Source organism: Mytilus galloprovincialis, chromosome 5, assembly GCF_965363235.1.
Source record: "Mytilus galloprovincialis chromosome 5, xbMytGall1.hap1.1, whole genome shotgun sequence".
Lineage (NCBI taxonomy): Eukaryota > Metazoa > Mollusca > Bivalvia > Mytilida > Mytilidae > Mytilus > Mytilus galloprovincialis.
In genome coordinates this window covers 89,958,387-89,977,164 of record NC_134842.1, presented here as the reverse complement: position 1 = coordinate 89,977,164, position 18,778 = coordinate 89,958,387, and the positions used below count along the sequence as shown (strand labels likewise).

General features: G+C 33.1%; 1 long non-coding RNA gene across 1 annotated transcript; it reads right to left on the bottom strand.

The window, feature by feature from the left end:
* Positions 1–7,216: 7,216 nt before the first annotated feature.
* LOC143076659 (uncharacterized) lies at positions 7,217–15,748 on the bottom strand. The gene is made up of 2 exons (XR_012978740.1): positions 15,611–15,748; positions 7,217–9,447 (listed from the first exon to the last, which is right to left on the bottom strand). It is a non-coding gene; the product is annotated as an uncharacterized LOC143076659 (long non-coding RNA).
* Between the last annotated feature and the right edge of the window lie 3,030 nt (positions 15,749–18,778).

Below are 18,778 nucleotides of genomic sequence, written 5' to 3'. Positions count from 1 at the left end.
CAACATAGAAAAACACACGATAAAATATCAATTGGCAGACTTAACTCCATCAAAAAAAGTAAATTAATACACAATGAACGAATGAATGAATATACACATTTCTAACGTCAAAAGACATTTACATCTTATTTATTTGTGTTCTAAACATTTTTTTTTAGTACTCATTGAAGAAATGAATTTATAACAAGCGATACGGATTGTTATTTTGCACTAAGAAAAGTTCGCGTATTTATACGATCGGTTACTAGCCAAAAACGAAAGTCAAATCTCTGTGGCAACAATACATCGGAATACTCTCACGGTCATCGCGATGTAAAAGAGCGTCCAGGCGGCGAGCTGATTATGTTCATAGAGATAGCGATTTACCAACGAGGAAAAGTCTTTGATATCCAAAAAGAACTGTCTTCCTTCTCAATATCTTTTGCTATGTTAATAATAAATTTATTTTCTGTTTGACAAGATTTTTGATTTTCGTTGTATCTGAAGTTGTCCAATTTTTATAGTCTGAGGCTACTCAGTTGGTATCTTCAAAGAGCGGGAAATCAGCATTTGTACATTTTAATTTGTTTGGATTATTGATTTTACCAGTTGAATATTCATTGTAATTTGGAGCTGTATTGGATTGGATTGTTTGAATGAATGTTTCTTTTAAGTAATGATATTTTTTGTCTATTTCGATATTACCAAGGTGGGTAGACTATAGCAGTGTGACCAGTAAATTAGAATCTAATAGGTCGGTAGACGTATTTGCAACCACTTTTAAATTCCGCCATTGCATCATCACTTCAAATAGAATTATAAAAAAGAAGATGTGGTAAGATTGCCAATGAGACAACTGTCCACAAGAGACCAAAATAACACAGACATTAACAATTATAGGTCGCCGTACGGCCTTCAACAATGAGCAAAGCCCATACCGCATAGTCAGATATAAAAGGCCCCGTGGAGACAATGTAAAACAATTCAAACGAAAAAATAACGGCCTTATTATATAAAAGAAAATGAACGAAAAACAAATATGTAACACATAACTAAACGACAACCACTGAATTACAGGCTCCTGACTTGGGAAAGGCACATACATAAATAATGTGGCGGGGTTAAACATGTTAGTTAGTTGGTTAAACCATGTGATTGAAAACAATAGACTGAACAGGTTGTTAACACTTTCAACTATCAATAGGGTCAAGCAACATTTTCGGAATGATAAGTTCATGTTAGCGTTAATTGTGTTACAGTTACGAAATTTTAGTGATGTTGATCCTAAAACATTGAACTGGTCATGATCTAAGTTTGTGAATTATGTTTGCAGTTTTCTTGACATGCATTGTGACGTGTCATCATATTAATTCTATATTAGAAAACTATAGCAGTTATATTAGAAAAGTATCGCATTCATAAATTTTTGATATTAAAAAATCATCGCTATGATATAAGACAAATATCGCATTGATATTTTAAAATATAGCAGTATCGTTGACTTATAGGTGATTTTGGCGTAGCAAACAATTGAATTCATCTCAATTGCATTCCACTGAATTTGCTACATGATATTTATAGAATGTGTACATCTACAAATGATAAATCGTGCATCTATGTTTCATTTATTCAATAATTCAATTTTTTCGTTTAAATACACCTTGCTTGTTATTACATAAAATAACTCATGAAAATTATACACCAGACGTATGTCATGTTAAATGTCACCCTGTTTTAAGAAAAGAGTCATTAATTTATACCGAGTAATCTGCCTTTCTTCGTACAAATGCTAACATTCGTCTGAAATTTCCCACAATGCAACTCGTTGATATAAGACAATATCGCTCGTTGATATAAGAAAAGCTTTTATCGAATCGCTTCTTCCATAGACTGCATATGCTGGGTTGGAACTCTTGGCCCTAGTATTGATGCCCTTCTGATACGCTTGATGGACTACTTTGACCAATCGGCAATAGTTGACTTTGTTTATAAAAAAAATGAAGGAGAAATCTGAAAGCAACCACAAATTGGTGCATACTATATAGCATACTATTGTATTGCCTTCGACACTTAGGGATTACTATCTGGTTATAGTGCTGTTTACTTTAAAGCTTTATATTTTAGAAGGTGGAAAACCTGGATGCTTCATACATTGTATGTAAAAAAAAGAAACTTTATGTTGTGTAGTTTCAATCTGTCATATGTCCATTGTTGTTGACCTCATTTTTGTCGAGCCTGTAACTTTTGTTGCAGAAAGCTCGACATAAGGGTAGTGATCCTGCGGCGGGCAGTGTTAGCTAACTTCTTTATATTTAAGAAGCTGGAAGACCTGGATGCTTCATACTTTGTATATGGATGCCTCATGTTACGAAGTTTCCGTCAGTCACATGTCCAATGTCCTTGACCTCATTTAAGTAATATAATAACTATATTTGGTATGGGCATACCTTGCAATGTCCTCATGCCCGTCAGATTTGACCTCGACCACATTTCATGGATCATTGAACAAGTTAAGTTTTGGTGGTCAAGTCCAAATCTCAGATACATTAAGCAATAGGTCTAGTATATTCCGTGTATGGAAGGACTGTTAGGTGTACATGTCAAACTGGCAGGCGTCATCTGACTGACCTCATTTTCATGGTTCAGTGGTTATAGTTAAGTTTTTGTGTTTTGGGTCTGTTTTTCTTATACTGTATGCATTATGTCTACTATATTTGTTGTATGGAATGATTGAAAGATGTACATGTTTAGCTGGCAGGACTGGTGTCATCTGACCTTGACCTCATTTTCATGGTTTAAATTAGTAGTCAAAGTTAAGTTTTTGAGTTTGGGTCTTTTTTTCTAATACTAATTGCAATAGGTCAACTATATTTGGTGTATGGATTTATTTTATGATCTATTTGTCAATCGCGCAGGTTTTATTTGACCTTGATCTCATTTTCACGGTTCATTGCTCAGTGTTAAAGTTTTGTGGTTTGGTCTGTTTTTCAGGAACTATAAGCAATAGGTCAACTATATTTGTTGTGTGAAAGAATTGTTAGCTGGTTCGAGTACACAGTTATTTTGTAGTGCATTTCTTATAGACAATAAATGAAAATTAAAAAAATCCCACCTGCGCTTTCTCAATAATATTTTTACAGTGTGTTGTACTCCTTTTGGACAAATTATATCAAAATTATAGAAAACTTCATCAGCTCTAACTCAAAATATGGACAATTTTATGTTAAGGGGGTCTTGAAATCTTTTGACAGCTTCCGAAGTGCTAATTTTTTACCTTTTTCAGCTGCACCTAATCACTACTTTACATTAATATGTATGACCCAAACGTTTTTACAGTGTCATTTCAACCCCCTTCTTGCTATATGAGTCATATAGCAAGAAGGGGGTTGAATTGAGGCATAAAACATGGAGTAATAAATTTGGAAGGGGTATAAAAAAAAATTGGCAAGTAACACACTGTCCACACTAAGGACTATATTCGTGACAACAAAAATCAAAGGACGATAACTGTGTACTTGAACCAGCTATACCAGCCTGCCTGACATAGTTAATCTGACATTGACCTCATTTTCATGGTTCATTGGTCAATGTTTAGTTTTCTTGGTTAAATAAGTTTATGTGACAGTTGTAATGAAGCTTTATATTTAGGACTATTAACATAATATCAATGATTAGTTAAGAAGGCGAGACATTTCAGCGTGTGCACTCTTGTCTTGGTTCAGCGACTGCTTGAGGAAAAATTCAAGTTGCTTGATTCTGTTCGTATTCAGGTATTATAAGCAGTAGGTCTTATAAATTTGGTGTATGGAATGATTGACATGTAAGGTGTACATGTCAGTCAAGTCAGTATCATCTAACATTTTTATTTTTCATTGGTCAATGTTAAGTTTGGTGTTTTGTCTGTTTTCAAATATTAAGAGCAAAAGTTCAGCTATATTATATGTGTGGAATCTGTCTGTATGTATAATCTTACCTTTATCTCATTTTCGTTGTTCATTGGTTAATTTTAAGTTTTTATACGACCGCAAAAATTTATAAAAAAATTTGGCCGTATATTGGTATCACGTCGTCGTCGTCGTCAGCGTCGTCCGAAGACGGATGGTTTCCGGATAATAACTTTTGAATAAGTGAAAAGAAATTAAAAAAACAAAATTAACACAATGTTTATCACCACAAAAGGAAGCTTGGGATTGATTTTGGGGGTTATGGTCCCAAAGGTTTAGGAAACAGCATTTATCTAGTTTCAGGACAAAAAGTTGTGTATTAGTATTTCAATTGTTCTGAAATTGTACCACAATGTTTAATACCATAAGTTTAAGTTTGGGACTTATTATAAGGGTTACTGGGCAAACAGTCTAGGAATTAATGACAAAAAGGGGCCAAAAACAGTATTTTTCTAGTTTCAAGACAATAAATTGTGTGTAACTGTATGGATCTCTCTGACATTGTACCACAAGTTTTTATATAACACAGGGAAGGCTGGCATTCAGTTTGGGGTTAATTTTCCCAAATATGTAGGAATAAGGGGCCAAAAAGAAGCATTTTTCTAGTTTACAGACATTAACTTGTGTTTAAGTGTATGGATCTCTATAAATTTTTACAAGAAGGTTCAATACCACTAAAGGAAGGTTGGGATTGATTTTGGGGGTTATGGTCCCAATAGTTTAGGAATTCGGGGCCAAAAAGGGGCCCCAAAATAATATTTTTTGTAGTTTTCAAACAATAACTTATGTTTAAGTGTATGAATCTCTCCGAAATTAAACCACAGGTTTCCATACCATGAAGGGATGGTTAGTATTTACTTTCGGGGGTTATGGCTCAAAATGTTACGAAATTAGGGGCAAAAAAGGGAAAAACTAGGTATTTCTGGTCAATGGACAATTAAGACAATTTAAAAGCAATGTAAGGGAGGTAATTCTAAAACATTTAACATACAATATTAGATATGTTCGGATTTACCTCCCTTACACTACATGTATATTATGTATAAAGAAATGTCAGGTTTCGGACTAATTGCAAAAAAAGTGGGGGGGGGGGGGGGGGGGGGGGGGGTGTTGTTTTCAATTTTCTCAAATTTCAAATTTTTGAGGAGTTAAAATAAGAAATCGTTAATTGCACATTATTGTGCAATAGATTTGTAAGATCTTGACATTTGTTTTGTGTCAGAAATTCATATTATGTCAAAAATTTGATCGCAATCCAAATTCAGAGCTGTATCAAGCTTGAATGTTGTGTCAATACTTGCCCCAACTGTTCAGGGTTTGACTTCTGCGGTCGTATAAAGCTGCGCCCTGCATCTGGTTGTGTTTTGGTCTGCTTTTCAGTTAGAACAACAATTTTTATACGACCTCATTTTTTGGGGGGGTCTTATATTGGTATGACTATCATGTTGTTGTACAAGTGTTATTTTATGTCCACTGTAATTAATTTTGTCATATTAACGTTTTGGTTATCGTCTGTTAAAGTCATTAAGTCGATCAAATGGCTATCCTGCTATACGAGACTAACATAGCATGTTCTCTAAGGTCATATAGTAAATACTTTTATAATATGATTTATATGTTTTATTTTTGTAAACAAAGAATTGGAGAATATTTGGAGATTATTTAGGTCAGTTGGAGAATATTTGGAGATAATTTAGGTCAATTGGAGAATATTTGGAGAATATTTGGAGATGATGTGTATATAAGGTTCAGATTTTTGTTATTCAGACGGATAACATTTTTAGATACATCTTAGCAGATTACTGATAGCTTTTGAATTATTATTATTTCTTTATATGTTTGTCCGCACAGTATTGGACGCTGTTGCGTGGTTCCGCTCAGTATTGGACACTGATGCGTGGTTTTGTCCGCACAGTATTGGACGCTGTTGCGTGGTTCCGCTCAGTATTGGACACTAATGCGTGGTTTTGTCCGCACAGTATTGGACGCTGTTGCGTGGTTCCGCTCAGTATTGGACACTGATGCGTGGTTTTGTCCGCACAGTATTGGACACTGTTGCGTGGTTTTGTCCGCATAGTATTGGACACTATGCGTGGTTTTTGTGAGTTAACAGTATTGGACACTGTTACCGAATTTAAACAGAGTGCCGTTTATGTAACCGTGTGAAAGTAATGTGCTAATGAATATTTGAACTATACATTTTGTAAACTGTATATATAATGTAAATAGTGTCCTGGAATGGAATTTTAATAAATAGATTAGTTAATTTACTTGTATATTTCTTTGACAACAAGACTACAGATTATTGGATTATTTTGTTCTTGAATTTTCTGTGATTTCATAATACCCGGCCTGACCAGAAAGTTTGATGTAACTCGACCGCCATGGCATTGTCGTGGTCGTCAACGTCGTCCGAAGACGGATGGTTTCCGGATAATAAATTTAGTATAAATAAATAGATATCAATTAAATTTAATCACGAGGTTTGTAACCACTGAAGGAAGGTTGGGATTTATTTTGGGGGTAATGGTCCCAACTGTATTAGGGGACAAAAAAGGAGCCCAAATCAACATTTTTGTAGTTTCTAGACAATAACTTGTGTTAAAGTGTATGAATCTCTCTGAAATTATACCACAAGTTTCCATACTACAAACGGATGGTTAGGATTGTTCTTTAGTTTTATTTTTTGTTATTTTTTTTTGGGGGGGGGGGGGGGGGGGATATGGCTCAAACCGATAAGTAATTAGAGGGAAACAAGGGTATTTCTGGTTAAAGCACAATTGAGACAATTTATAAGCAGTGTAAGGGAGGTAATCCAAATCAATTTAAAACAGTTTGATTTCCCTTTCACTGCTTGTTAATTATGTATTAAGAAATGATGATTGTCTTGATGTGATTAGTTGTCAATTTATTTTTAGCAGTTACTATTAATTAACATTAATTTTAACTACATGTATATATGTCATTCTATATTTTAAAACTTTTATGATGAAATTTCTTAAAATGTATGAAGACAACCTTTTCAAGATTCTGGTGACGCAACTGACATCTGCATCGGACTATCAGTCATCAAATCAAAAAACGTTTATATTAGAAATGTAGGTCATCTTTGATGAAAGAGTTGGAACATAATTTTTATGTTGATTTAAAAAAAAATGTATGAAGATAAAAAGCATGTCAAATGAAAAAACTCCAAGAACTGAACAGACAATGAACAAGCAAATTTATTCGAACAGGAATGGTATCTCACCCTGGAAAATCAACTTCTTTATGTAAAAACTGAGAGAGAAAAGTTTGTATGTTTATAGATTTATTTTTGAAGTCTGATTATTATATTAGTACACACACATTTACAGATCTAGATGCACACATGTTACCCTGATTTATTATTTACATAATATCAGAAGTCCATTACTAGAAAATGGGTTTCTGATAGTATATATACATGCAACGTATTGAGTGTTTATCAGTATTATGCTTGCTGAAAAAAATAATGACCGACATTGATATGAAAACAAATATGTATGAATAAAATAACAGTATAACTTGAATGATCTTCATACAAAAAAAAATATAAGAATTGATAAAAAAAAAAGTAATTAAACTTTTATTAATAATAAATTGACTGATATTTAGATGATAAAAGTGTGGATTGATAAAAATAACAGCTTTTATACTTTTAGTAAAAATAATTGACTGATCTTAATATGAAATAAAAGGTAATGATAAAAAATTACTACAAAATGCAGTTGATACTTTTAGGAAAAAAATATTGACAGAAAATGGAAAAGTTTAATTAAAAGTTTAAAAAGTTTAATAACTTAGTTCAAATTTTCTTTTAACTTGTATTAGTACCACAATTTGTTTGTTATCCGACATGAACAATCGCTATACAAAATCAAACTATTCAATTAATGGAAAATTAATCAAAATGCTTGTGAACATTTACATTGTATTCCTTAAGATGAAAAAGCAGCAATACAAATGTTGTGAACATACAATAACATTGTTGAAAACGACATACAAGAAACCGAACAAAGTTAATATCTTTAGATAAGCTATTCAGATGTATCAATCTTTAAGTTATAGCCAAAGTTTGTGTTTTTATGTAATATGAAGCCCAACATATTTTGTGGTATAAATGACTATTTTGGGCCATGGTAGCGCGACTCCAACAAGTATACAAAAGGCCACGAGAAGTCTAAGCCTCATTGTTCGTTATAGGGTACTAGTATTAATAAGGTTAGAAAAAACTGATATCAGTATCCATTCACCGGGTAATATCTCACTAGTGTTGCCAGTGTTTTCCTCAATACACTGTGCACAAAACGAAATCTCGCAATTCATCTCGATATGATTGTCATTTCCGTACATCATTTAGCATTAATATTTCAAATCACAACGTTTCGAGCGATATTAGCTCCCATAAAAATCAGCAACAACACAAATTTATAAATAAGTCTACCCAAAACATGCATTGTTGTTTATTGAAAAACCTGAATTGTATTAATTCTGAATAAAGAATCACAGAAGATTTGATTTTAAGTCTTACTACGGTAAACTTCGGAATATTTTGCACGACACCGACACATGTTTACTCCAAATTTTGACAAATGTAACTGAGGAAACTTGCAAAGCTATAATGTAGTCCGATTATAAATTAATGCTGTAATAAGATTTGTCGTGTTATTAAAGGAATACTCATAGGCGGATCCAGCCCGCCCCCCTTTTGTGGGAAACATTTGATTGATTATATAGGGAATCACCGAAGCATGACTGGAGCCACCCCTTTTTAGGTCAGAACCTTATGAAAAGTTCTGGATCCGCCACTGATACTTTTGGAAATGATGTAATAAGATTTGCCTTTTCATATTGTTGATGTAAAAATACCGCTAATAAATGACAATATCAATAGCACAGAGTATATAATTCACGAATAGTAAAACTATGGCACTACATTTTGATTACATCCATCACACATAAGGTATCTATATTACAAATGCTAGTTTTTCTTAACAAAGGCGTTGTTATAAATGGCCATAGCTATTATGCCAGAACTCATCCCGACAAGTCCTCCAAAAAGAGCACCACTTCCAGTAGCTGCACATATCCCAGCGCCACCAACGGCTCCAACAATCGACCCCTGATCAACTCTGACCTGTCCTCGGTTATGTCGCAAACGGTAACACCTGTCCCAAATTTTATATTCGTCTTCATCTTTAACTTTCAAAAATGTCATGAGTGGCCCAGTGACAAGTCCAAGAATAAGACCACCGCGACCTGCTCTGGTTATTTTATGCTGGATTCCTCGCATGTTTCTGGTTTCTTTTTTCGCGATCGCAGCAATAGGGCCTACTAAAACTGTCCCAAGTAATCCAAAGGCTTGGACAGTTTTTATTGTAACATGTACGCCCAATTCAGTGGTTGAATGTGGAATTTTTTCCATCTGTTGGTCCGTCAAGGACATACCACACAGATTCTTTGCCCATTCTAGACTCATCTTCTTAGTGCAGCCAGCAGACGACTGTAAAAGAACATATAATGCATTTTTATGAGGATAAAAAAGTACAGGTTAAAAAGAAGTTACGAGACAGATACCAGATAAGGCTACCTTGCATCAGACATAGGATAGTGTCTAAAGGTCAAATATTTAGCTCATTGTTTAGGTGCATTTCTGTTTTAAAAAAATCGTGAACACTTGGAACTATTATACATCAGAAAAAAAATGTAGACGATATTCGGATAACGTGCTTGGGGGTTGGACGGGGTCCTTAATTTCTGTTTTCTATCATGTATTTGGTAATATTTCTCTATTGTATATATATTTTTATGCTCCCGCCGGTGGGGCATTACTAGTAACTGCTTCCAGTATCCGTCGTCCATCCATCCGTAAGTACCGAAATTAGTTTCCGTTCTCTAACTTTGTTTGCCTCAACTAATTTGGATGGCAACATTATTCACCTTCTCGGATTATACCTCTTTATAACGTTATAAGCAAGCGGGTGCATCATCTGTGTCCCGTGGACACATTATCCATTATTTTTGTCGAGCCTGCAACTTTTGTTGCAGAAAGATCGACATAGGGATAGTGATCCGGCGGCGGCGGCGGCGGTGTTAGCTCACTTCTTAAAAGCTTTATATTTTAGAAGGTGGAAGACCTGGATGCTTCATACTTTGTATATAGATGCTTCATGTTACGAAGTTTCCGTCAGTCACATGTCCAATGTCCTTGACCTCATTTTCATGGTTCAGTGACCACTTGAAAAAAAAGTTCAAATTTTTTGTAATGTTGAATTCTCTCTTATTATAAGTAATAGGATAATTATATTTAATATGTGCGTACCTTGCAAGGTTCTCATGTCTGTCAGACAGTTTTCACTTGACCTCGACCTCATTTCATGGATCAGTGAACAAGGTTAAGTTTTGGTGGTCAAGTCCATATCTCAGATACTATAAGCAATAGTTCTAGTATATTCGGTGTATGGAAGGACTGTAAGGTGTACATGTCCAACTGGCAGGTGTCATCTGACCTTGACCTCATTTTCATGGTTCAGTGGTTATAGTTAAATTTTTGTGTTTTGGTCTATTTTTCTCATACTATATGCAATAGGTCTACTATATTTGTTGTATGGAATGATTGTAAGGTGTACATATCTAGCGGGCAGATGTCATGTTACCTTGACCTCATTTTCATGGTTCAGTGGTCAAAGTTAAGTTTTTGAGTTTCGGTCTTTTTATCTAATACTGTATGCCATAGGTCAACTATATTTGGTGTATGGAAATATTTTATGATCTTTATGTCAGTTGCGCAGGTTTTATTTGACCGTGACCTCATTTTCACGGTTCATTGCACAGTGTTAAGTTTTTGTGTTTTGGTCTATTTTTCTTAAACTATAAGTAATGGGTCAACTATATATGTTGTATAAAAGCATTGTTAGCTGTACATGTCTGCCTGGCTTGGTTCATCTGACCTTGACCTCATTTTCAAGGTTCATTGGTCTTTGTTTAGTTATCTTGGTTAATGTTAAGTTTATGTGACAGTTGTAATAAAGCTTAGTTTTATACTTAGGACTATCAACATAATATCAATGATTAGTATAGAAGGCGAGACATTTCAGTGTGTGCACTCTTGTTATTTTTATCATTATTCTGTATTCTTTAACTACTCATTATTCTCTATTCATTTGTTTACCTATGTTTCTCTACTCTTTAAGTGTTGGTCCATTTTTTCTGTAGAAAAATTACTATTGGTTCATTATTCACAGTTTAGCAAACCCGACCTGGACACTTCATGAAAAACATCTCAGCTTCTTTGGTGTTCGCTTATTAAAATACATCCTTTTACAATGTTAAAAATTTACGACCCTGACCAGTGGTTCATTATTTCTATTCAGTAAACCCAATCCAGACCCTCATGTCTGACTGGCCTACAAGTCTGACATTGACCAGCATTGAGTATCAAATACTCAATACTATTTCTATATTACATTCAAAATTAGACAGCTGTCTCTTCAATATGTCATCCTGAATTAGTCCAGTCAAACTAAGATTTAACCTCAAACTAATTGCAACAGAAAATGTTTTAATTCTTATCTATAGCATAAAGCCCTAAATATACATTGAAAAAGTCCCATAAAATCTAACTTGAGGAAAACTCAAAATCAACATTTTTAATTTCATTGGTAGGGGAGGTAACTCCGCAAAAATGATTCTTTTTTGGTCAGTTTTTGGTTAATTTTCTTGAAATTTATGTAAAGTATGATACTTTGATGTGGTTATAAGTTTGTATTAATTTTGTCTAAATTATATAATCTTCTGCTCATGAAATGTACAAAACCGAAGTGTTATTGGTATTTTTATTATTTTTTGGTGCATATTGCAGATTTGAAGTTTTGTGACCATTTTGAAAAAATAATGTGAAAATTTAGTATTGTTTATATTTGTATATTAAATTTTTCAGCATCTTATTTGTCTAAAGAAACTTTAAACCACAAAAAAGAAGAATACATGCTTAATTATTTTTATTAAATTTTAGATTCTTTACCTTGACAGACTTGACATGTTGAAAAATTTAATAAATGGTCAACTAATGAATTACGAAATCTAGATTATAGCTTGATAAAAGATATGAAAACCCCTTAAGAGTTGTTTGTTATAATCTAAAGATCGCTAAAAATCAAGAATCAATATATTCTGATGAATAGAAGCGGTAAAGTTATAATTTTGTGTTAATTTTTATTGATTTTTTTCTGCCTTTTTTGCAAGAGTTAACCGTGACCCTTTTCAATGCAAATCTCCATAGGAATTTCAAATGGTGATGATTTTAGTCTTCCTCAAGTAAGATTTTATGGGATTTTTTTGTGTGTATATTTGGGGTATAATGCTAAAGATTAAAACTTAAAAATCTTCTGTTGCAATTACTTTCAGGTTAGGGTCAAATTTATGCTAGATTGACTGGACTAAATATGTCTATATCAATGTACGGCATACTACGAAAAAGTCATAGGATAATCATATAAATATACATGCATGCTTAAACACAGCCATCATAGCAAAAATTCAGGTAAATAAGTACGGATAACAAACTGCTTCTCAAAGTCAATGAAAATTAAAAACCCTATTTAGTTTCATTCCCTATAATGTTTACTCTGGAATTATAACTAACACAACCTTCACCATTAAATGGTGGTCAAGTGGTCATTTTGAATGGAAAAGTATACTTCTTGTTAAAATAACTTCTTTATAAGTAGTAGTTTTCTACTCGGTTTCCTATGTTACCCTCTCATGGTATATGGAAATAAAAATCAATAATTTAAACGACAATGACAACATAACTTAACATATAGTTTTTAAGATTGTGACCCGAAGAAAAAGTTTGTTATTATACAGATAAAAACATATACAGATAAAAACAAACTAGCCTAGCAGTCTATACTAGCAAAACATCCTAGTAACTGTGACCTCAAAGTTTTCTTCGCTCAGCACAATATATATGTAGGACTCAAATCTATTAGTTCGATACTAAAAATAGCGGTGCCCTTATTCATATAAAAAAGAAGATTGGTATGATTGCCAATGAGACAACTGTCCACAACGCAGGCATTGACCGGTACAGCACATCTTGTCCCTCTTCGGAAAAGTAGGTCATATTTTCCTTTAAACCACCGGCAAATTTTTGTCAGGAAAATAATATTTATTTCAGCGATATCGTTAATTCATCTTTTTTATTTGATGTGGATTTAAATCAAATTTGTATCCGGTAATTTGATCTTTCACATAATAAACTTTGCCAGCCGTAGACCGTAGAATACTACCAGAACTCCTTTTAAAAATATGCGATACTAAAAATAGCGGTGCCCTTATTCATATAAAAAAGAAGATGTGGTATGATTGCCAATGAGACAACTGTTCACAACGCAGGCATTGACCGGTACAGCACATCTTGTCCCTCTTCGGAAAAGTAGGTCATATTTTCCTTTAAACCACCGGCAAATTTTTGTCAGGAAAATAATATTTATTTCAGTGATTATCGTTAATTCATCTTTTTTATTTGATGTGGATTTAAATCAAATTTGTATCCGGTAATTTGATCTTTCAATTTATAAACTTTTCCAGCCGTAAACCGTAGACGACTACTACCAAAATCATTTTCAAAAATATGCGATACTGAAAATAGCGGTGACCTAATCACCAATGCCTACCAAAATCATTTTCAAAAATATGCGATACTGAAAATAGCGGTGACCTAATCACCAATGCCCGTGATTAGGTCACCGCTATTTTCAAATCCACATCAAATAAAAAAGATGAATTAACGATATTGTGAATAAATATTATTTCAAAATTCAAACTGTACTTTATTTTTATTTGTTACTTTTTTATTATTTTTTTTTATACAAAAAGCGGTCTTCTTGTTTGTTAAACGACTTATTAGTTGGTTTAATGAATGGATTAAACAGATACCATGCACATATTAAAAAAAAAGTTTATTTTTTACAGAGCACATAATTTCATCTTGAAGTCTGTATTAAGGTTTATGAATTTATAATTTATGACTTTTTTTAGTTGACCATTATGGAATGTTTATTTCACAAATGTTTATAGACATGTTCCCGTTGTCGTATATTTCCTCTTTTTTAAGACAAGGCATTGGTCGAAAATGTACTGCATTAATTGTTTTCCATTTGCAAAAAATTGCCATAGATTTTTAAACAATAAAAATCTGCCATAAATTAGGAAACTACAAAACTTGCCATAGATTAGGATTGTAAAAAATCTGCCATAGATTTGGGATGGCATGACGTCACATTTACCATAGATTAGGAATCTGCCATAGATTTGGAACCCACCATAGATTAGAGTCCTACATATATATGGGTCACCGGGATCATGTATAAATAAATATATGCACACAAAAACTGAATGACATGATACCGTAGCATGGTGTTTCTGCAGTAAGGAAACAAGCTTTCGTTTGTGCTACCGGGGTGGGGGAGTCGGTAACTATGATGAGATGCATATATAATGAAAATATAAGGAGGACCAGAATTTTTCCATAGTACCCTGATGCCCCACTCGCATTATCATATATGCTCAGTAGACCGTGAAATTGGGGTAAAAACTCTAATTTGGCATTAAAATTAGAAAGATCATATCATATTGAACGAACATGTTTAATAAGTTTCAAGTTGATTGGAATTCAACTTCATTAAAAATCTCATTGACCAAAAAAAATTAACCTAAAGCGGGAGAGACGGACTGCTTTACAATGGATTAATTTTAATTCATATGCATGGGTCTGCAATTTCAATGTTAACTTGTCTATACTGACTGTCATCGCTCTAACGTCCATAGGACCAAACTAGTATTGAGAACAACGGACGAAAAAGCAACCTCGGACTAATGACCTCAGTCGTGTCGCGTCGAATTCAACCTTTTTAGTGTAATTATTGTTTTTTAGTTTCCATTTTGATAATGAATTAAAAAAAATGCATGACATATCTCGAGTGACATATCTGCCGCTGGGTGTTTATCAAACCGTACAGTACTGTGATTCAATGTTTAATGTTTCCAGATTATTATTCAAATGGAGTAATTAACATGAATAACCATTGTCTATAGCTATCAATTAACAAATATATTGCATACGGTTAAGTTAAAAGTGCGCATAAGAAAAATGATATAGATTACCATGAAATAATGTGTGTGTTAAATGTAATTATTGTGTACTAAATATAGGACGTGTGTACTTATATGTTCTGTGCATATATACATTTGTTTAAGCTTGTTTGTTATGTTTTGCAAATATTTTAGTTTACTTAATAGCATATAAGTTTACTGATTGATTTATTTAACTGTGTTTGTTATATTGTGTAGTATATAATATGAGGCTTTTTAAACAAACAATCTATATATAAATGGGGTAGAATTGGGGCTGTTTACATGCATGTTTAAAATTGTGAAAAAGAGAAAATGGTCGCATATCAATTACATAGAGGAAAAATGACACAAACAGCACTGTGCGAAACAGCTGAAAGAAAAATAAACAAACAAAATTTGGAAAACGTTTTAACCGCTTTACCTGATCAGGAAGCAAATCAACTGCAAATTATGTTCACATATATATTTCCCCCCTAAAATGAAAAATAAAATTAAAGAAAGAAATTTAAATGTATAATAAAACGTACCTTAAATAGAAAATAGGGCATATAGGTGTGCTTGCTACTGTTTTTTTTCCTCAAAGAAAAAATAGCATTATTGGGGGAAAACCAGTCGCGTCGTGTCAAGTTTTAGAACGAACATTAATTTGTTTACACTGTAATGCTATAATGTGTCTAACTTCCCCGGGATCAAACCCCTTACATTGAGTATTTAAAATTAAAGTCATTTAAAGAATTAACATGTTAATGGTATTATTTTTATTATTCCACATGTGAATTGTACAAATTCCACACATACATATTGTTTATTACAGAAGCTGGATGAATGTAGTATAAAACAAATAAAAAATTAATATTGGAGTAAAATATAAAATTATATACAGATATATGCTTCTAACATGACATATTTTGCAGAGTTTGTGTTGTGGATAATAAGATAAAGTTAACGATTCCATTTTGATATTTATCATTCGGAATATCATTGCCACAGCGTCTGAATACCTATGAAGTCAATATCTGATAATATGTGATGCGATATTCCGGTTTGTTATGCCCCACCTACCATAGTAGAGGGGCATTATGTTTTCTGGTCTGTGCCTCCGTTCGTCTGTGCGTCTGTCCGTTCGCTTCAGGTTAAAGTTTTTGGTCGAGGTAGTTTTTGATGAAGCTGAAGTCCAATCAACTTGAAACTTAATACACATGTTCCCCATGATATTATCTTTCTAATTTTAATGTCAAATTATAGTTTTGACCCCAATTTTATGGTCCACTGAACATAGAAAATGATAGTGCAAAGTTCAGGTTAATGTGTTTGGTCAAGGTAGTTTTTGATGAAGTTAAAGTTACATCAACTTGAAACTTAGTACACATGTTCCCTATGATATGATCTTTCTAGTTTTAATTCCAAATTAAAGTTTTGACCCCAATTGCACGGTCCACTGAACATAGAAAATGATAGTGGGAGTGGGTCATCCGTGTACTATGGACACATTCTTGTTTTTGTAGACAGTTGTTTTCTCGCTCGTCTTTTTTCTTGAGGCTATTTTGTGGTTTGTTTTCATATTTTTAACTTATTATTATTAAGATTTTAAGGCATCTTCTTCCTCTTAGTGGTCAATCAAGTCGTTTGTGCTTTTTTGTAAATGTTTGTTTGTTTTGAGATTGTAACACAGTGATGACTGCAGTTACCATATTTTGACTATTTTACCGATTACGTCTGTTTTGTTCACGCATCGTTGTAAAAATAACGGAATTTGATGCGACTGCCATACGATCGAGAGGTTAAGCGCTATAAAACCAGGTTCAATCCAGCTTTTTCTACAATTGAAAATGCCTGTACCATGTCAGGAATATGACAGCTGTTGCCCATTCGTTTGATGTGTTTTATCATTTGATTTTTGACATTTAATTAGGGACTTTCCGTCTTCAATTTTCCTCGAAGTTCAGTATTTTTGTGATTTTACTTTTTAGTATATCTATTTTAAAAATTTCATTAATCTGTACATGTCTCAATCTTCAAAATCGCTTATATATAGAATAATGGCATTTTTGATTTTGACATGACTTTATCAGCAAGAATATCAAGTGAGCCCGCTACGGCGAGCTGATATTCGAGCTGATGGAGCCAGTATCAAAAAATAAAATGCCATTATTCTTTTTATCGGCAATTTGTCGTAACTCTATGTTTTTTTTGGTAAAGAATATGAAGTTAATTGAAATAATAAGTAAAACTACTTTTACGCGTACAAAACGTTGCAATGGGTTCCTTGTTCGGTTGTATGAATGAAGTCGCGTGCATTTCATTGATATATTAAAGCGGATGAACAAGAACATGTCTATATACAAAAAAAATTTAAAAAAAAATGTTTTTTAAAATTATTGTAAATATGTTTAGTTAATTTGTTTCCCTAGTATGTGCCTTCTTGTAATCTTCAACATATTGAAGTTAAGAAGTATTACGTAGATGTAGATGTGACGTTACTACACTGATACATGACGTCATTGCCTAATATTTTCGAGTATGAAGTCCTGTCCATGATATTGAAAATATTAGGCAGTAAGATCAAAGGGAAAATGTTCTAATTGCCGATAACTACAGATACTACAATTGCTAACATTTTTAATAATAAAAATAGTGAGAAGTTGACCATAACCTTTCTATCGATGTGTCATGAAATTTCATGGTGGAAAGGTGGATAAAACTGCTATCAATCAAACCTGAACAATATAGATACATAAATCTAAATTGTGAGAGTTTCGAAGTTTAATCAAACCAAATATCGGGTCTGAAATATTCATCCATGAAAATAAACTTCCATAATTCAATAAAGTAGACTTGATTTATGTCTGATTTATATCGATTGCTCTTAACTTCGTACATTTTGGTGGTGCCACTTAACTTGATTTGGCTTAATTGGCGCCTGCTAAACACTCAACCTGCTGCATTTTATGAACTTCTCGGTAGTCAGGACCCTGTTGTTCAGTGGTTGTTGTTTGTTGATGTGGTTCATAAGTGTTTCTCTTTTATAGAAAATACTGTTGATTTTCCCGTTTGAGTTGTTTTACACTGGTAATTTTGTGGCCTTTTATGCCTTGCTGCTCGGTGTGAGCCAAGGCTATGTGTTGAAGACTGTGTTTTGACCTATATAATTGTTAACTTTTACAAATTGTGACTTGGATGGAGATTTGTCTCATTGGCACACATACCACATCTTCTTATTTACATTATGAGTTTGAATGTCATTTTGGTAGCTTCTGCCTCTTTTTGATCAGCATCTTTTTTAAAAATACTCACTAGTTCTGACTGCTTTCATTCCTATATGATAAAGTCAATGTGCAGTTAATGATCAGGTGTACTCTGACCTATAAAGGTTTCCTTTTACAAATTTTGACTATGATGGAAAGTTGTCTCATTGGCACTCATACCACATCTTCTTATATCTACATATATGTCACAGATGTTTATAAAATTTGTAAATCAACTGTAATGTGTTAAATTAGAGCTGAAAATCGAAAATAAATTATTGCATTCATTTCTTTCATTTTCTGAAATATTGTTGACAAAATTCTTTCCGAATAGATGTACATTAGTAACAAAACCTCACGCAATTGAAAAAAATATATGATTGAAATCGTCATGAAATTATTAAATTGCAAAATTCAATACAAACCAACTATATGTTGTTGCCAGACAAA